Consider the following 21,248-nt stretch of genomic DNA (forward strand, 5'->3'; position numbering starts at 1 on the left):
AACTTAAAAAAGAATATTAAATTCATTTCCTTTTAAAAGATCATAATGCCCTTCCAATCTTCAATATTTGATAATAAGTCCTATACAAAAATTTCTAGACTCAGTCCTTGAACTTTTCAATATATCAAATTTAACCACTAATTTTTAAATCCTTACATTTTAGTCACTGGCCTGATGTTTTGGGATATTACAAAATTTCTCCTAATACTCCTCCACACTTCCCTTTTGCATTAACTTATTGAATTATTCAATAATGTCTGAATAATTTCTGTTACAGAACCTATGACACAAATCTGCCTCGAATTTATGCGACTTTACCATACATTTATGCATAATATAGCCATCAAACTAGGTCTCGAACCTTCCTACTAAATACATAGCAGCTACCTCCATTTTCTATTCTTTTGGAATTCCAAACAGATTGAAATACTTTTGGCACTTCATAATCCATCCTCTAGGATTGTTATCATCAAACATCTGTAGTTCTACCTTTTTCTAGGTAAAACATAACTTGTGCTTTAAAAAGGAACTTTAGATGAATTCATATTGTCAGTATTTTCTTCACCTCCCATTTTAATCTCACAAGAACTAACCACATTGTTATCTAATTGCAACTTCTTAGTCAAAGGTGTATAACCTTAGAATACCACTGGTTTAGATGCTAATATCCCTGGATCATTAGGTTGGTAAGAATACCTCTTTTTTTCTCTTATTACTTTCATGTGTATCGATTTCTTGCCTACTGATTTAGAGGTATTATGTTCATGTACCTGATTGGCCTTCTTCTTTTCACGATCAACACTTGTTTCTTCTTCAGAAGTTTTCCCCCCTTCCTTGCTCCTCGGGATTTTTAGGATGTTGGTTCAAGTATCCTTTCTGCTTTGCAAACTCATATTCAAAGTTCTCCAACCTTTTCTCTTTTTGTTCCCACCATTTTGACACTTAAGAATCATCTTTAAGGTCTGCCATTTGATTTTGTAACTCCTTAACGCTTTGTTGAACGACAGCTAACGTTCCATCTTCTGCCATCACTTTATTTTTCTTCTGTTTTCCCATTTTTTTTATTGCCAAGACTCATGTTCTGATTACCAATTTGTTACGTTTTAGGGTTGAATTTTTTAGACGAAATAGAGATTTCAAGAAAGAAAGAATTTAAGATAAATAAAATTTTGAATTCATTCTTCAAAGATGATCCCTAATAGGAATAAGTACAACTTATATATGCACATGTACCCTCACAGATGTATCATGTACTGCAATTCTAACAAATATAACGATTAGATTGCTAACTCATGCAGATTCTTTCTAGGTGGACTAGCCAGCTCGGAGCTCATTATCTCCCAGGCCCGTGGTGACTATATTAGCTACTAATAGATGTTCTTGGATTATTTTAGCTCGGATCCAAGTGAATTTCTCTTCTCCTAATGCTCTGGCCCGTTCATACCCTCCAGTCCATACATATGCTCCGACCCATCCATACTCTCCAGCCCGTACATATGCTCCGGCCCGTCCATACTCTCCAGCCTGTATAGCTTTATGTTCCTTTCCTTTCCCGATCCCTAATTTACCTCCAATCCCTAATTGCTTATGATTCTCCCCCAATTCCTTCTGTTCTAACCCTAACTCCTCTTCCATTATGACCTAAACATTTGTAACGATATATTAATAATCATCATTTTTTTTCACTCCTTCAAACTCTCTTTTACTATTTCTGCAGCCACATGTTTCCAACTCAGACTAAAAACTCATTACTCTCCTGTCTATACAAGGTTACATTTAGTATGTATAACTATATATACACACTTTGCATGGAAATACTCAAAAAAAAAAAAAAGCTTTGGGTTTTTAACTTTTAATCTATTTGTGATCCAACCTATGGTTGAGGAGCTTTATGACGTTGTCAGGGTGTCATGACATTAGTTAGTGACAGTGCAGAATTTTAACATTTAACATGATTATTTTTATATTTATCATGAAAAATCCCCTTTTTAATGGTACCTCTCCATGCATGCATCATAAAGGTGATCGCACAACTTGCTTTTTGTGCCCCCAGCTTTCTTTATATCTCTGTTGGATTTGGTTTCAGATTCAGTGATTTTTAAATCTTCATTTTTTTAACTCCGTCTATTCATGAACATGGTAGTGTTTCTTGGGCAAATTGTTAACTTTTAAGCGTGATTCAAGATGAATATTACACAGATATGATACAGTACCAATAAACTTGTTGGAAAGTTTTCGAAAAATACATTTATTAAGAGCACTCTACCTTAACACAATAACTTGGCTAAAACGGGGAATTAGATGGTTGTCATTTGTCAATGGATGAAAAGCAACAGGACAATTTAGCCATTTTAAAATGATTGAAAGTGCAACTCCAACATCTCTCTCGTTCAAAGCGATAAAGAACATTCTTTGATTAAAGCAAAAGGGTATTACTGTCATATAGAATAAACAGAGCACCATATTTTTAAACGAAAACCCTACTCTCTGCTGTCTGCTCTTAGGCCTAGTTTTTGTTTAGATAAAGAAGGAGCAGCTGAAAGCCTGAAACTATTAGCTCTACTTGAGTAGTAGAATTCCAATATCCTGTTCTTCCTCAACTGAAGGAGAAGCTTGGCTTCTTTGTTGTACATGAAGACTCTAGTATCAAGATGATTGATTCCTCAAGCCTATACAAACTTGAAGTTTCTCAGATTCCCTTCACTTTTCCCTCCTTTCTAAGAAAGTCTTTTGTTGATGGAACGCTTGAATCCTTCCAGACGTCATCCTGTTGAGAACATATTTCCAAAGGGAAACATGGTCCCTCTCATTGTTTTGACACTATTCTCTCTTCTAACAACCTTTTCTTCTTCTGCTTCTGCTACTGCTACTTCGTTACTCACTGATTTTCACGTCTTAGTCACCCTCAAAAAAGGATTTCAGTTCCCTGAACCTTTGTTAAGTTCATGGAATTCTTCGTACCCGAGTTCGGTATGTTCTTGGGCCGGAATAGGGTGCTCCGAGGGACGAGTTGTTTCGTTGGACTTGACGGACAAGAATATGGGCGGCTCTGTTTCACCTCGGATTTCAAGGCTTAATAAACTGACCAATCTCTCGCTTGCTGGCAACAACTTCACCGGAAGCATTGAGATGGCCAACTTAAGAGATCTCCTGTTTCTCAACATTTCAAACAACCAGTTGAGTGGTAACCTGGATTGTAACTATGCAAGTATCGCCAACCTGGAAGTATTTGATGCTTATAACAACTTCACTGCTTTACTACCGGTTGGAGTTGTTGGCTTGAAGAAACTCAGGCACTTGGATCTCGGTGGCAATTATTTCTACGGCGAAATCCCGCCCAGCTACGGAACACTAGTGGGGTTGGAGTATCTTCAACTGTCGGGGAATGATCTTCAGGGGAAAATCCCTGGGGAATTAGGTAACCTCAGAAACTTGAGAGAGCTTTACTTGGGGTATTATAATGTTTTCCAAGGTGGTATCCCGATAGAGTTGGGTAATTTGGTGAACTTGGTTATCATGGATCTCTCATGCTGTGAATTAGATGGTCCAATTCCTCAAGAAATGGGGAATTTGCATTTGCTTGATACGCTCTATTTGCATACGAATCAACTTTCGGGTCCTATTCCTAAGCAGTTAGGCAACCTGACAAGCTTGAAGAATCTAGACCTTTCTCGCAATGCACTCACCGGGCCCGTCCGAGTTGGGCAGTCTTAAGAAGCTTAGGCTTTTCAATCTCTTCATGAACAGGTTACACGGGTCCATCCCAGACTACGTAGCTGACTTGCCTTATATGGAAACTCTGGCGCTTTGGGCTAACAACTTCACCGGTGTTATACCACAGAATCTCGGACGAAATGGGAAGTTGAAATTGCTCGATTTGTCGTCCAACAAGCTCACCGGCACAATCCCGACAGACTTGTGTGCTTCGAATCAGCTGAGGATATTAGTTTTGATGAAGAATTTCATCTTCGGGAATATACCTCAACAGCTGGGGAGATGTTATAGTCTCACTAGAGTAAGGTTGGGGCAGAATTACTTGAATGGTAGCATTCCGAACGGGTTCATCTACTTGCCGGAGCTGAGTTTAGTAGAGTTGCAGAGCAATTACTTGTTGGGCACATTGGCCGAAAACGATAATAGTTCATCAAAACCTGTTAAGTTAGGGCAGCTTAATTTGTCAAACAATCACCTTTCCGGTCCATTGGCAGTTTCACTTTCCAACTTCTCTTCTCTTGAAATCCTTCTACTTAGCGGAAACCAATTCTCCGGTCCAATACCACCTTCTATAGGGCACCTCAGGCAAATCCTGAAGCTTGACCTTAGTAGAAATTCGCTTTCTGGTTGTATTCCGGCCGACATCGGAAATTGTTTTCATCTCACTTACCTTGATATGAGCCAGAATAACCTTTCTGGTTCAATTCCACCTGAGATTTCCAATGTGCATATCCTGAGTTACTTGAATGTATCGAGGAACCATTTAAATCAGGCCATTCCCCAAAGCATTGGGTCGATGAAAAGCCTTACAGTTATCGACTTCTCGTTCAACGATTTCTCCGGGAAGCTGCCGAAATCCGGCCAATTCTCTGTCTTTAACGCTTCATCATTTGCAGGCAATCCTCAACTTTGCGGTTCACTCCTCAACAATCCTTTCAATTTCACTGCAATCACAGGCACCCCAAGAAAGGCCCCCGGGGACTTTAAGCTAATCTTTGCACTCGGCCTTTTGATATGCTCTGCAATATTTGCCACTGCCGCCATAATCAAGGCCAAGTCATTCAAGAAAAAATGTTCGAATTCTTGGAAGATGACAGCATTTTAAAAGTTAGAATTCACAGTCTCCGACGTCCTCGAATGCGTTAAAGACGGTAAGGTGATCGGAAGAGGAGGTGCCGGGATAGTGTATCATGGGAAAATGGCTAATGGAATGGAAATTGCAGTGAAAAAAGTGGGTTTTGGCACAAGCAACCATGGTCATGGTTTTAGAGCCGAAATCCAGACACTAGGAAACATAAGGCACAGAAACATTGTCAGGTTGTTAGCGTTTTGTTCCAACAAGGAAACCAATCTCTTGGTTTATGAGTACATGAGAAACGGTAGTCTGGGAGAAGCATTACATGGGAAAAAAAGTGGATTGCTGGGATGGAACTTGAGGTACAAAATTGCAATCCAAGCAGCCAAAGGTCTGTGTTACCTTCACCATGATTGTTCACCACTAATCGTTCATCGAGACGTTAAATCGAACAACATTCTTCTTGATTCAAACTTCGAAGAGCACGTCGCCGATTTCGGTTTGGCTAAATTCCTGGTCGACGGCGGTGCATCAGAGTGCATGTCAGCTATTGCAGGATCCTATGGCTACATTGCTCCTGGTACGTCCGCAAAATTCCCTCCCTTAATTAATTCATGCATGCTTTCTAAACTACGTCTCCTGTACGAGAGGTGTATAGTCAGTTAAGTTGATGTATTATCAAACTGCCGAATTTGTGGGGCATGCTGGAAGTAATCCCAGCCGTTAAATTCTCCCAATCAGAGAAGAAACTTTGATTAGTGATCGCGACATGTGATTCCCAAGTTGGTCTTACGTGTAAAGTTTTCTTCTTCGCTGCTTCCCACCCACAATTCCCCTTATGGCTGCTTTTCTTTGGCAACTTGATCATTCACAACTATTGAATATTTGTTCTGATAATGTAAATTTTCTTTGTTGCAGAGTACGCGTACACACTAAAAGTGGATGAGAAGAGTGACGTTTATAGTTTCAGGGTGGTCCTTCTAGAGCTGATCACCGGCCAAAAACCGGTGGGCGGATTCGGTGAAGGTATCGATATCGTTCATTGAACCAAATTAAGGAAATACCGTGGAAGAGCGCAAGTGGTTAACGTCGTTGATCCAAGGCTAACAACCGTGCCTAAAGATGAAGAGATGCACTTATTGTTCATCGCAATGCTATGTGTACAAGAAATTAGCGTGGAACGTCCGACGATGAGAGAGGTGGTTCAAATGTTATCGGAGTTCCCCCGTCAGCCCCAATACCAAACTTCATCTTCTTCGCTCGTTCACGATCAATGAGATGAATGGTGTTGTAGATTTGTTTGGTATTTGCAAAGTATATATCTTTTTTTTCTTTAATATATAGAGAATAGGAAGAGCTCTGGTGACTTGATATAAATAGAGAAATATGATTAATCAATGGATGCACCATCCTATAGGTAGACAGTGTTGTATTTGAATATATTTTACTTGGATTAAAATGTTTGAAATCATAATTCTTGTTGGTGGCATGATCAGTGCATTCTAATAATTGCCCACCGTGTGTCTGCAAAATAAAAGAATCTTATCATTGCTGTTGATTATTATAGGTCCTTTGGGTAGTTTAAATTCTGTTGTATTTCGTTAGTGATTATATCTATTTACATTTATCTATTATTTGAGTTTTTAGATAATTTTTTTACGTGGTACTGATATGATATCAAGTGGTTAACTTCTTAATGATTTTATATATTTTCTATTTTTTTAATAAAATTAATTGTTTTTATTTAAACAAAAGCAAACACTCTTCGTTTTTGGGCCAGATTGCACCGTTACTTTGTTTTTTCGCTTAGTAATGGGCCGTTTACCCATCAAACGATAAACAAAAATATTGCAATTATATGTAGGGATGGGCAAATAACTCATATCTGACGGGTTCATATCCGACCCAGTCGAATAAATTAAATTTTATGTTTAAAATTTAGGTTCGGATTGAATGGATTAGATTAAGTTAAGTTTTGAGAGAAAAATAGTCAGGTCCAATAGGATTGGATTTTATGTATGGTTCATGCAACTATAGATGACAAACAGGCCAGGTGTGCGCATATATCTTCCCCATCCCCTTCCCGACCTAATATATTTAGGTTCATCACCTACCCGCCACTCAAGATGGATAAAACTTACACCCGCCCATGCGAGTTTATTCTTAAATCCACCCCACACCCACTACCCAATTAGTTAACTACCACCTATATCGTACCTGCTTGTATTTGTCCATACTCACCTGACAACAACCTAACAGATTATATAAGTGACAATCTTTAATTATAAAAATATTTTTACATCCACACCCGCCCACTACCCATTACACTTATACACTTCCCCACCCCGATTAAAACGGGTGTGATGCGAAATCCACAAAATTATATCTATATATCATCCCAATACAACAATTGGTCGTCAATCTCAATGAAATAATTCGTTTTTCTTTGTATATTCAGATCTAATATTTTTATTTTTGTATGAATTTTTTATGACTATTACCTCTAATTTGTTTTCTATATTTGAATGATTTATAATTCTGATTTTATTTTATTATTTCTACTACTAAAATCCAGTTATCATTATTAAAAAAAATTGACGCGTCCTATCAACAAATATACTTACCATATATAATCGTTTCTTTTAATATTTAATTTATAATTTAATCATCTAGCCGTTCGAATTTAATCGGTCCAATTGGCAAATATACTTACCATACATGCAATTAATTCGTTTGGTATTTTGTTATGATTTATAATTCAAACGAAATAATGCAAATAATAAGAAAATCAGAACGGAAGTATTGGGAATTGGGGGAGTTAAATGGAAATTTAATTTAAAAACATTATCAAAATTACAATTAAACAATAAACAAGGACGGGAGCTTCAGCCCAACCCAGCCCAAGACAGACATCGAATCCACTCTCCTGAATTACAACGGTCACGATTCCTTGTTTCCTAAACTATGAACTAATCACATCCGTCCATTATTTTTGGAATCTCAATTTTCACTTTTAAAAGCCCTTAGCGTTTCAGTCCATTCTCTCCCTCTTCCTTTTCCTACTCCACTCTCTCGAGAAAGGAAGAGAAGAAAAACTAGAGTGGTTTTTCTTCAAATCAGAACCGGGTATCCTAGCGGGTACCCGACTCATCATATCGGACCAGGTCTTTCTTCAGGTAGGTATTTGATCCACGCTCCTTAGGGTTTACTTTCGATTTCAGTTCATTTTAACTTCTCCAAACCATTTCCCCCCAAAAGAATTTAAGCTGCCCTTATTTTCTTTACTGTTTTAGCAAAACCGTTCTTTAAAAATCTACGAAGGGAGTTTTCTTGAAATGAAAAGTTTTATTCTTGGCTTTTTTTCCTCTTTAAGTCAAGTTCTTTGGCGGCGCGAAATTATTCAAAATCCCGATTTTCCCTCAAAATATCTTTGGATTTATTTACCCTTTTCTTTCAAATGCATTGTGAATCGACCAATATATGTGTATATAGATTCTTTTTTGGTCTAAAAATATTTTTTTTATTGTTTTTAGATTTTTATTTACTTTAAAAAAAGAATCTTTTGCTTTCTATCCACGAGTAAAGAACTGAATCTCTTTCTTTCACACCTATTTGTTGTGCCAACGTTCAATTTGATCACTTTTCAATGCTTTTTTGTTTTCTATAAAATCTTTTTTTTAAAGTTGATATATATATATATATATATATAGTTTTATTTTTAAATAGTTATTTAATATAATAAAAAATATTGAGAGATGCCTTATGCGCTAAGTCTATGACCATGATATACAAGAATGTTATTAAGTATTTTCTTTTCAATCATTGAAAATAGGCGTTGAAGATTAGCTCGAATTTATCCTTTTATAAAATAATGCAATTTCAGCCTTTAACTTGAGCCTTTTGGCTCTTATTTTTTGTTAGGTCAATTGGGTTTTCGAATATTTGTTTGGTATATTGAAAATGACTGGTGAAAAGATGACGGAGAATCGTATCCTTTGCTTCAGTTTATTTGTTATGCCTTGTATGTAATGTGGCGAGTGCTTTTGATGGTTTATGATGTTTATAGGTTGACTGTTAGTGACCAAAACTCTGGCTTTATATGGTTTATAGCTTGCGAATTACCTCCACTTTATGATCTCTTAAGTTTGAGAGTGACCATTAACGATAGATATCAGTGGGAATTAATCAATTTGTTTGGCATCTCACCTATTGTGGATGGAACTGGTATGTTAACAAAATCACTTTAATACTATTAATCTACCTCGTGATATCAACTTGATTATAGTAAGAAGCAGCACATTAACTTGTGATTAAGCTTCCTTATTGATGTTATAAGTCAGTTCCTCAATTTTGCATGGTAAGTCAATTTTGCAATCTGTTTTTCTGAATGTCAATTTGACTGTGATTTTGTATTCTGTTTTCCGAATGTTATGCGATTCTCCGATGATATTACTTAACCATTTAACTTAGCCGAACATATCAATGTGGATTTGAAGTCTGAAGCTGTTCCCAAATTGGATTCCCAGCAGGATGTGGTATGTTGTGAAATTTTATTCAGAGCTTTCATTTATCTTTATTTTTTTCTCGAAATTAAACTCTGTTTTTGCTTTATCAACTATTTTGCATTGTTTTGTGACGTTGGCACAATTTGTTGTTTCCAGCCTTCTGGAAAACTTGGAATAGCGTCTGATTTGACTTCCACAATATCTTCTACACCATATCCTTCATCTGGTGCAAATCAAGACTTGGTTGGAGAGCCTGGTGCCAATCAATCTACTGGCTTTGAAAATTATTACTATCCAGGTTAGAGTTAGATTAGATAGCAGTTCTTCGTGCTGAAACTTGGCTTTCGGGCCCAATGTCAGAATCAGGACAGCCATGGGTTTTATTGCAAAAAAGAGGTTTCATTCATCTTTAATTGCTGTAATGCATCAGATAGCACATTTACATGCCAAAGTTTTAAAATAATGATGAATTAAATTGATAATGTTTTTTTTAAATCAAATGAAAAAGCAATTGTTGAAAAGTCTTCATAAATTAAATAGGTTTTAGGAATCGTTATGAATTTGTACGTGATATTTTAAATTCACCCTCACAATTTCTGTGGCAATTTTTAGGCTTTAGTAGCTGTCACTAAATTTATTGTTATGTCATGTCAAATCATTTTTCTTCTGTTTCAATTTAGCTTACCATTGTACTTGAACTGTTAAGCAGATTTAGTTTTGTAAAAGAACATTAATTGGAAGTGTTTTTTTCTTCTTTGGTGCAGGTTTCGATGGGTCATTTACTCAACCGGATGATAAGTGCTATTTTCTTATTGATGGTTCACACACAGTATGCTCTTCTGTTACTTCCTTTACTCTGCACTTTTTGTTTATGACATCCTTCCTTCATATTGATTCCATTTATTCATATCTTCACTTCATCATTAATGTGGAATCACAAATCCTATATATTGATTCTTCTGTTTTTTATTGGGTTGTTGCATCAGGGAGTGCAATCAGAAAATGGTTCCTTGGTCTACTATTTTCCTGGCTATAACCCATACTCAACTGGAGCTTTAATGGGTGTTGATGGTCAATGCCTTGGTCAACAACCATATTATTCGTCAGGATATTATCAGCCTCCAGCTTCCTATGGGTCAGAGTCCATGCCTTGTTACACATGGGATTCAACATATGCTGTAGATGTTTCAAATGGGAACTTTGATGGTTTTGGAAACGTAAAATATGGTTCAGGTTCTGCTTTTGAAAAGTCAAATGGTTTCAACTCAACAAAATCAAATGGCCTTGGTGCTAAATTATCTAGATCTACTTACACTCAGCCTAACAAACCACTAAGCAAGGTAAAGTGTTTGGGGTGTCATTCATTATGGAGGTTATGATATTTTTATCAGCAAAACTGTTACTTGATTTAATTTCTTGTTTATTTTAGGCATATGGGTTAGAATTATTTTCTATATGACAAGAATACTACTGTTGCTGCATATATTGATAAAAGTGGTTTATATTATCATTTTTACAAAGATACTATGTTCTGGAATATTATAGGTTTATATCAGTCAAGAATTATGCTTCCATGATGCAGCTAACTTGTTTGAAGTTAATTTGAACAACCGTAGTGGATGGTCAATAACTTTTTGCAATTATTTGCCAACTTGGGATTTCAAGGTTTTTATTATCTGTGTTTGTGTTGCAGGGGACTTATTCGGGTACTGATCTATCGGCAGGATCTTATAGGGGATACTACCAAGGTGGAAAATCTCCTTCATCTAACAACCAAAAGCAAGGTGTTTCGCAAAACAATGGTCCTATGAACTACAGGCAAAATGGGAGACTATGGAATCAAAATGACAGATATAGGAAATCCAACAGAGATGTTGACTTTGAAAACTCTGCTGAACTAACTCGTGGTCCAAGGACATCTAACAGGGTTGTTCCTTTGGACTTTTCTGTTAAGAAGGAAGACTTGGGACTTAATTCTTATAAAGATAAATGCAACCTACCAGATTTCGAAACTGACTATGAAAATGCAAAGTTCTTTGTCATTAAGTCCTACAGTGAGGATGATGTCCACAAATCCATGAAGTATGACGTGTGGTCAAGTACTCCAAACGGAAATAAGAAGCTGGATGCTGCATTCCATGAAGCAGATGCTAGAGAAAGTGAGACTGACACAAAATGTCCTATCTTTCTCTTTTTCTCGGTGAGTTATAAACATAACTTTCACAAGAGGTTCCATATTTTATTTGCATTACCCTTAATCGAATAAAGGTTTCTCAAGGAATCAGTTTCCATTGTTGTTTAATTAATTAACAATATCATATAGTAATTTTTTCTGAACACAATGATGGATCTGAGATTCAGATTTGCTGTCTTAAATTTGTAGTTAACTGCTGCTTTAAATTCCTTTAAGTGTGTATTTAAACTCTTTCAGGTTGTCTCTGCAAAGTGTATCTATTATTTCTGTCTATATATAATGGCCGCTGCAATCATGATATTCTTTGTTCGTTTATGTTATTTATTACTTGCTGTCGATTGTTTTTTCTTTTTTGATTGGGGGCTCACTTTTTAATTTCTCTGCTTCTTATGTTGTTTCTTGACAATTTTATGTAAGGTTAATGGAAGTGGACAGTTTGTTGGCTTAGCTGAGATGATTGGCAAGGTGGACTTCAAGAAAGATATGGATTTCTGGCAACTGGATAAGTGGAATGGTTTCTTCCCGGTTAAGTGGCATGTTATAAAAGATATCCCTAATAAGGAGCTGTTCCACATTATCCTGGAAAACAATGAGAGCAAACCTGTGACTCATAGTAGGGACACACAAGAGGTATTTTGTTTTCTTCTCTTGCTTGACAACATGCTATATTTATGGTTGTGTATTTCAAAAGCCATTTAGCTTTGTGGATGTTCTTGCTTTTTGATGTGTTATGAAATCATTTATTGGGAAGAATTGGAGAGACAGATAAAAGCTCAACATAATGTGCAAGCAAAAATGTTTTCCTTCTCCTCTTCTCCCATCATCCTCCCTGTTATCTTTTTGTTTCACCTTTTACATAATGAATCAAAAGGATTCCTGTTCATTGGAAGTGTTTAAAGTTTTGTAGTGTTATTTATTAATGATCATTCATTCAATAAACTCATTATGTGGCTTTGTAGAACAAGTATGTGTAATTCAATGGTAGTATTTAGAAACTTTAATTCATGTAGTATGTTGTTTTTATGATTGTTGTGATTATTGACTTTATCCTACATCTGGTAGGAGTGTTATTTTTACCTCATGTTCTAGTTCCACGAGTATTACTTGTTTTGGATATGTATCATCTTTTACTCATCCTTCTAATTTCAAGTTTGGGTTTTTACTAATTCTTTTTGTATGTATGGACATGAAATAGTTAAGCTTTTTCTTATGTTAACACTTATGTAACCAAACATATAGTTAATGTTATCACACTTCCTACGATTTGCAGATTGATCTCAAGCAAGGCTTAGAAATGCTGAACATCTTTAAAGGTTATTCAGAAAAATCATCGTTGTTGAATGACTTGGATTTTATGAAAATAGAGAGAAGACACTTCATGCAAAAAAGAATTACAAGTCCGGCACTCTAGGATTCATGGAAGATGATTTGACTGTGAGTTCTCCCTGTCTATCTCTCAACTAAACACACCATTGTCACTGCAAATAGCTGTCAGATGCCATGCAGGAATTGTTCAAGTTGCTGTCACCAAGCATTAATGCCGTTAATGTTATCATGCTTATATTCATTCATCTATCTTTGCGATTAATTTTATGCTTTTTTATAGTTTGATATTGGGGTTAATCTGTTCATGCAGAATCAATCAAAAGCAGGAGAAAGGAAAGTGGAAGAAGACCTGAGGAGGACAAAGAACAGTGCAGATCCAACATCCCTCATCATCAATCTGACCAAAACACTGTCCCTTAATGGCTGCACTCAGAAGAGCGTTGGTGTGAAGAACCCGATAGCAAGTGCATTTCCTTCCATCCCCGCACCATAGCCATTCAAGTTTTTACTTAGTTAAGATGTGCAAGGGGTTCTGTTTTTTCCCCTAGTTTTTTCTGCTTTAAAGTTGTTTACCTATGTTGACAAGCGGTGAAATTGAATTAGCTTTTGTTGGAGTATTATGGTTCGTTTCTGAAATAGTTGATTTCTTTGGTTGTGGATTCCTGTTCCTTCACAATGCCTAACAAAAGCAGTAATAAATATGAAGGTTGCTGCCATCTGATTAGAAGATGTTGTAATGTATTCTGCTTCGTGGATATGCCTGCAGAGAAAAACCATACAATGACATGCAGAAATATTGAGCAAAGCTAATAACGTTTCAGTTAATCACTTGTACAAACAATAATACACCACTTGTTAAATCGAGCAGAAGATTGGCAAGTGTTGGTCTCAAACGTCAAGGAAAACAAGGAATCTTTTGTCAGTATCATACCCCAAAAATGATAAAATTAGAGGACTTTAGGGGTTTAACATACCGCCAAAGCTTCAGACAGACCGAGTAACAGAACGGAAGTCAACCAGTAACACGGTTGAAGATTCACGGTCCTGGAGGAAACTTGAAGGAGCTTACTAAGTTGCATTTCTTTAATTGGGTTAGGGTTTCCATCAAGATTGCTATGGCACTTTAGAGGCTGGTGTTGGACAGCTGCGTCATAGAACAGCTTCCATGTTTCATGGTGACTTGAAGGAACTGTAGTCCACGCTATCATCTATTGTTTTAGTAATCAAAGACATTGAGTCATTCAACAAGGTGTTAAGAAAATAGAACGAGATGAAACAGCTGGTCGAGATCATCGATAAAGAGCAGAAACTCGTCATCAAGTGCTGTAGAATCCGCTTGTGGAACTTGATCACAAACTTCAAGAATTGAAGAACTCACTCGAGAGATTGGACGGGTTATGCAAACATATGCGGTGAGAGACATCAACGAGTTGCTGTTTGAAGTTGAAAAGGGAATGGTAAGGAAATTAGTTTGAGAGAGGGGTCTAGCAACGGGAATGGGATGTGTAGTCAGGTTGCAGATGTGGGTTCATTTAGAGTTCCTGAGCCTCGTGGACAATTAAAGAGCTGAAGATAAAGTGATGGGGTTTTGGTCATTGTTGTGTTTCGCCCGGAGGATCCGGGAAGCTGGCGTTGGTTAAATAGCTATGTCAAGATGAAGAGGTCAAAGGTATAATTCCCAAGCTTAAAGGTTGTAGAAACTTGACATTAGTTTCTGGTTTGATTGCTCATGTCAACTCGGTTGAACTGATTTCTAATGCAAAGTTTGAACAGAGATATTCAAAGACAACGTGATCTTCTATGCCACTGTTTCAAAGACACCCAAACTGGAGGTCATTTTGCAGAAACTACATGTTAAGAATCATAGTGGAGTGTCCGAATGAGTTGGAACAAAAATTAAGGCACCTGGCAACCAGTCCTGTATTACTCATCCTTGATGATGTCTGGTGTGGGTCTGAATTCCTTGTTGACAAGCTATCGTTTGAATTGCCATATTACAAGACCTTGGAGATCTGATTTCATACATTATTTGAAACCACTAAATGATGATAATGCAAGCACCCTTTTCCGTCACTGCATCCCAGAATAAGGTACTTTATCAACCTCTTGTTAAAAATGACAGGTTGTGGATTGTATTTTAGGTGATGGAAAGCGGTAAAGGACTTCCCACTGGCCCTTGAAGTCGCTTTGTGGGCATGCAGCCCTCACAAAAAAAGCAAAACAGAATGCTGAAGGACTAGCCATCTTGCATTCTAATGCTCACCTGCTTGCTTAACTTCAAAGCAATTTAAGATTATTTTTGTAATCAATTTATAATGGTTTGATGAAATTTAATGATTATTTTATAATATTTTGAAATTTGTTGATAAAAAGATTATTCCGATATAGTTCATTCATTTATAGTATATTTTACCCAAGATTATTTCGATAGAGTTGAATAACATGCATGGATAAACATTCTTGATAAAATCAACAGCAAGAGATACAATATCATCAAAGCAAGAGTAGCCAGCAGATTTCCAGAATTTACTCCAGTTTCCGGGAAAGTTCACCAACACTTTCCAATTAATTTGATTCTATTTCCGACAAAAGTTACCGTAAAATGAATATTCTGAGTTACAAAGTTTCAAACTTCGAAACATGTCTGCAATGCAATTCCAAACGAAATTAACTGAAGCCTGTCCTAAAACGCATCAACCGGCCACGTAAGCTCACCTTCCCCACTTTTCGACGACCCTGATCTACTTAGTGTGCACCCCGTTTCAATCATGGAGAATCCTTTTAATAATTATTCTACTCAAAGTATAAGAGATCAAAGAAGATACAAACAGAAGCACAAGCTCCCCACTGAATCTGATCATCCTTTTTTTTTGTTAGCTAAATCTATTTCATTCAGATCTCTTCCAATGGTATTGACAATTTCAATTGCTTTATCAAATTTTTAAGAAAAAACTTTGAACAAAGCGCAAGAGAATGTCAAGCAACGGTGAGTCGGGAGAATCGACTTCAACACAATCACCTCCAAACCATAGCTCCCGAAAAGCCGAGAGGCCACCGGTGCTGAAGAAGTTCAAGACTGTAGCACCTGATGATCCGCGTCCCACACCACACTTTCCGGGCCCACTTTTCCCTGCCGTTCGTCGCGTTATCAGTCTTCCCACGTCGTCCGATCGACGTGGGTCGGTTGACATCGATACCTCTGCCGATAAGCACAGCAGCAAAGGGAATGCTGCTGCTAGTAGCTTTAATAACGTTGATGCTGCGAATATTTTATCGGGTAGGGATTGGATGTATCCTTCGTTTCTTGGGCCCCATGCTGCGAGGAATCGGGTGGTGACGGTTAAGCCGGCGTCGAAACCGCCTGTTCGAGGGGATGAGGAGAGATTAGTGGAACGAGTTCAAGGTAAGGTGGTGGAAGAAAAGCAGCAGAGTAACACTCCTGCCTACAAGGAGGAAATCAAAATCGTGGCAAGTCAAGCTTCCACAACTACGACGATAACCGAGAGGAGTTCGGTGAGTTCGTCCAGCGCGAGGAGGATTCGAGGGCTGAAATTAAAACGTTATTTCATCTTCTCTTTGGTATGTTATTATTATACTTTTAAAGCACAGCTCTTACAAATGAAGCTTAAATTAAATTGATAAAGCAAAAGAGGTAATCTCATATGGGAAGAAAATATAAACTTTTTGGTTTCTAATATTCTTGTTATCATTCTTGTTATTATTCTTGTTTTTTGAAGATTATTTTCAGTTGTATATATCCTTTAACTTGTGTGAGTCATCTGCGAAATAAAGTTGCCAGACTAGTGGTAAGTGAATTCCTGGTTTATATTGATCTTAAGAAGGCAACACTTTCTTAGGTGTAAGACATTCGGATGTTTTTCCGTAACATTATGCCCTTTGACCTGGAACATCGCTTTTGGTAAATCTTTAATCAATTGCATCTGCTTGCAGGTAGAGAACAGTAACCTTCGGCGATGGTGTAGCGAAACCGATGTTGGTGGTAACAGTGGTAATGAAGCTTTGCCACCTGACGCTGATAGTTCATATATATTTTTTGGTAATGCTGACAGTAAAACTGTTGCTTTATACACCGTAATACTCACCCTCACGATGCCTTTCGTGTTGTACAAATGTCTTGATTATCTTCCACAAATAAAGATTATCTCCAAAAGAACAAAGCCTAACAAGGAGGAGGTTCCCTTGGAGAAGAGAATTGCATATATGGTGGATGTTTGTTTCTCTGTATATCCTTATGCAAAGCTTCTTGCACTCCTTTTAGCAACAATATTTCTTATAGCGTTTGGTGGCTTGGCATTGTACGCGGTCACCGATGGCAGCCTTACTGAAGCTCTTTGGCTTTCATGGACATTTGTGGCCGACTCTGGAAATCATGCTGATAGTGTTGGAATTGGTCCCAGGATTGTCTCTGTCTCTATAAGTTCAGGAGGCATGTTGATATTTGCAATGATGCTAGAGCTTGTCTCAGATGCTATCTCAGAAAAGGTTGATTCTCTCCGAAAGGGGAAGAGTGAGGTCATTGAAAAGGATCATATGTTAATTCTTGGGTGGAGTGACAAATTGGTAATTCTCATCATTTTGCATATAACTTTTTTTACAAGCGATTTATTGTTCCTCAGCAGTATTCAAGTGATACTAAATCTCTAATTTTGGTCTTGTAAGAGATAGAAACACTATGGTTTAAGAAATAATATTTTTTATTGTAGGGTTCACTTTTGAAGCAACTGGCAATAGCGAACAAAAGTGTTGGCGGTGGAGTGGTTGTAGTACTTGAAGAAAGAGACAAAGAAGAAATGGAGATGGATATAGCAAAGCTGGAATTTGACTTTATGGGAACATCTGTCATATGCAGGTGTGGAAGTCCTCTGATACTTGCTGATTTAAAGAAGGTAATTTGAGATCTTAAATCAGTTAAGGGTTACATGGATGTCAGGTTCTCTGAGGAACATTCAGTAGGTTGTTGCCTTTATTTATATATTTTGTTCATTTCATTTTTTCCCTTTTTTTTTACTACTTATACAAATGCATATGGATTTATTTTCTTCCAATTACAGGTCTCTGTATCGAAAGCCCGTGTCATTATTGTATTAGCATCTGATGAAAATGCAGATCAGGTTGCTCAAACTTTCATTTTGATCGTGTTTTTCAGTTTCTTTTTCAAAGAAAACATCACTGATTCTGTTTTCTTTTTCCAGAGTGATGCTCGTGCCTTGAGGGTTGTGCTTAGTCTAACTGGAGTTAAGGAGGGTTTGAGGGGTCATGTTGTGGTTGAAATGAGTGACCTTGACAATGAGCCATTGGTAAAGCTTGTTGGAGGAGATCTCATAGAAACTGTTGTCGCACATGATGTGATTGGCCGCTTGATGATACAATGTGCTCTGCAACCTGGCCTCACACAGTTTACTCTTTCTTTAAGTTGCACCTTTAAATTACATGAAGTACATTGAAGTTGGGGACTTTTTCTTATTTATTGAAGTATGTCAAGTAATTACCAAGGAAATTATTCAAATATTGTTTTCTGTAAATAAGGTGTCCATTTTAGTTTGGTCACACATCTTGGTTGGACTAAATGATTATACTATTTTCCAAATTTTTGGTCTTTTTCCTGTCATCTTCGGCGCTTTTGACTCAAGTAGCATGACTCCTGATCTTGTTATGTATGGTATTCATTTTAAGAACCCAATACATTCTCTTTTGCTCACCTGTTTAATTCAGTCCTTTGCTATGCCATTTTTATACTAATTCACCTAACAGTTCACCACCAAGCTATTCTCGTTTCTAGTTTGTTGCATAAGTGCTAACTACTTTCTGAGGAAACAAATTGTTTTTCAGTCCTTACATTTAATCAAAATGATAGTTGCACATTCATAGTTTTGTAGAATCTCTCCAGTTCTAATCTTTTGTTTTAGTTTCCTCTCTGTATCATTAATTTTTTCTCTAGAGAGGGTTAGTCCATGCATTCATCAAAATAATTGTTGCACATTCACAAATTTGTAGAATCTCTCCACTTTTATTCTTTTTTCCTCATTGCATCATTTAAATTTTTCCTATAGAGGTCCAACTTTATTCTTGATCGTCTTCTATTTCCCATTTTTATTTGAATAATCTGAATATTATTATTTATGTTCCTCCTTTTTTTTATAAATGGTTGTCCCTTGTTCCCATATGTAATGGGGTAAGGGGGAGGTAAGATAGTAGGCTGCCCCCAACACCAGGTTGAGAGCAGCTTCCGTAGAAGACCTAAGAGTCATAAGCGAACAGTAATCTTGAGTTTCTTTATTAATCAAGAGAATACATATTGGGTTTGAGAATGATGAGTTTTACATTAAAAGGTGGTTATAAAGCTAATTCTTTTTTCTGATTTTCTAAAACTATGATCCTAATGTCATATTTAGTCACTGAAATGCATATCTATGCAGCATTTACTGATGGTAATCCTGATTTTCTCTTTAATCTTGTCTATTCTTTATATTAGAAGTCTTTTCTTGTTTGACATACCGCTTGAAGGTACCTAAAGTTAGCTTTGCAGAGGTACCTGAACTTCCAAAATATCCCGAGAGGATATTGTTCTGTGGCTGGCGGCGTGATATTCATGATATGATCATGGTAATTCACTTGCTTATTGTTCTGAACTATATACTATTATTTTCCAATATCCGTGTTGTTATATAATCTGCATACAAAGACACCAAGGGAATTTAGCACTGATGGAGCTTAAAAGGCGAAGAAAGAAATTAAGAGATTGGAGTTTCTATTTCCTAGAAGATCCAGTCTCATCCTTCTTGATATGTGAACCGAAGTTCAACTTTCAGGTTCTGGAGGCATTTCTCGCACCAGGTTCAGAACTATGGATGTTTAACGAGGTTACAGAAAAAGAAAGAGAGACGAAATTGATTGATGGCGGACTTGATATTTCTGGATTGGAAAACATTAAACTTGTCCACCGCGAGGGAAATGCTGTCATTAGAAGGCACTTAGAAAGCCGTCCTTTGGAGACTTTTGATTCTGTAAGTTGTTATGCCCTATCTCTGGACTCTCCCTTTTTTAGTTGGCTGTTTCTTAAGCCTATTGTTTTAGTCACTTGCTCAGATCTTGAGTCAACTGATTACTAACTCTAAAGGACAGATTTTAATTCTTGCAGATGAGTCACTGGAGGACTCTGTAGTGCATTCGGACTCTAGATCTCTTGCCTCCATTCTCCTTATTCGAGACATACAGGCAAGTGTTATGCTGCCTTTTGGATTATGCTAATGAACTAGCTTACGAAAATCCCTGATAACCTGGATTTCTTACACTTTTTATTCGAGTAGAACAAACTAGTTTTAATAAAATATGTACAAACCGTGATCTTTTAGCTTCTTGCCAATGTATAATACCGGACTACCAAAACAGGGAATAATAAGCAAAGCAGGGAATGATAAAAGAGTATGAAATTAGTAATCAAGAATTTTGGTTATCATCTTTAATGCGGCATAAACAATCGGTTGGGGTAGCATTTGGCTGCTTACATGTGAGATTCCCTAATCCTGATCATGACCAGTACAATTTGCTTCCTTATTGGATTGCAGTCAAAACGTCTCCCTTACAAAGATATGAGATCGACTTCTTTACGGCCTGCTGGATTCTCTCATATTTCCTGGATCTGTGAAATGCAGCAAGCTTCAGATAAATCAATAATCATTAGTGAAATTCTGGACTCTAGGACAAGGAACCTGGTTTCAGTTTCAAGAATCAGCGACTATGTGCTGTCAAATGAGCTTGTATGGCACTGGCAATGGTGGCTGAAGAAAAGCAAGTAAATCGTGATTTTGAGGAGCTTTTTGCAGAGGAGGTAACTCTTACACCCTTCTTTTTTTTGTGTGTGTGTTTGATGATGGAATGTTTACGCAGAAAATCAAGTGCTGTGTTGCTTTCAAAATGAGAGTTGCGAGATATTTGCTGACTCTTTCTTTTGCAGGGGAATGAGATGTGTATCAAACCTGCAGAATTCTACTTATTTGACCAGGAAGAGCTATGCTTTTATGAAATAATGATTAGGGATCGCCAAAGAAAAGAAATCGTTATCGGCTATCGCCTCGCGAGTTCCGAGCGTGCAGTTATCAACCCTCCAAGGAAGTCGGAATAAAAAAAATGGTCTCTTGACGATGTTTTTGTTGTCATTGCGTCAGGTTCATGAATGCAACGGATAGGGTAACTTTCCTCTGTAATTGTGCTATAATTGATCTGTTGTGGATTGAGAAATAAGAAGATGAAATTATCGAAGAATAAGGGATTTTAGAAGAGAAAGAAGGGAGATTACAGAAAGTGAATTCTCATTCATTCAAATCATAAAGGAAATGTGCTCTACATGAGGTATTATTTAGTTACAATTGGTACTGGTAATTCTAACAAAGCCAGCTGGCAATTTTTATAACTG

General features: G+C 37.0%; 3 pseudogenes; all 3 read left to right on the forward strand.

Annotated features, from left to right (window-relative positions):
- Positions 1 to 2,524: 2,524 nt before the first annotated feature.
- On the forward strand, positions 2,525 to 6,186 carry LOC120175323 (annotated as a pseudogene).
- A 1,634-nt stretch (positions 6,187 to 7,820) lies between these two features.
- Positions 7,821 to 13,473, forward strand: LOC120175346 (annotated as a pseudogene).
- Positions 13,474 to 15,680: 2,207 nt separating this feature from the next.
- LOC120175328 lies at positions 15,681 to 21,008 on the forward strand (annotated as a pseudogene).
- The last annotated feature ends 240 nt before the right edge of the window (positions 21,009 to 21,248 follow it).

The sequence above is a fragment of the Hibiscus syriacus genome, unplaced genomic scaffold (assembly GCF_006381635.1).
Source record: "Hibiscus syriacus cultivar Baekdansim isolate YM2019G1 unplaced genomic scaffold, ASM638163v2 tig00112205_pilon, whole genome shotgun sequence".
In the NCBI taxonomy this organism is placed as follows: Eukaryota; Viridiplantae; Streptophyta; class Magnoliopsida; order Malvales; family Malvaceae; genus Hibiscus; species Hibiscus syriacus.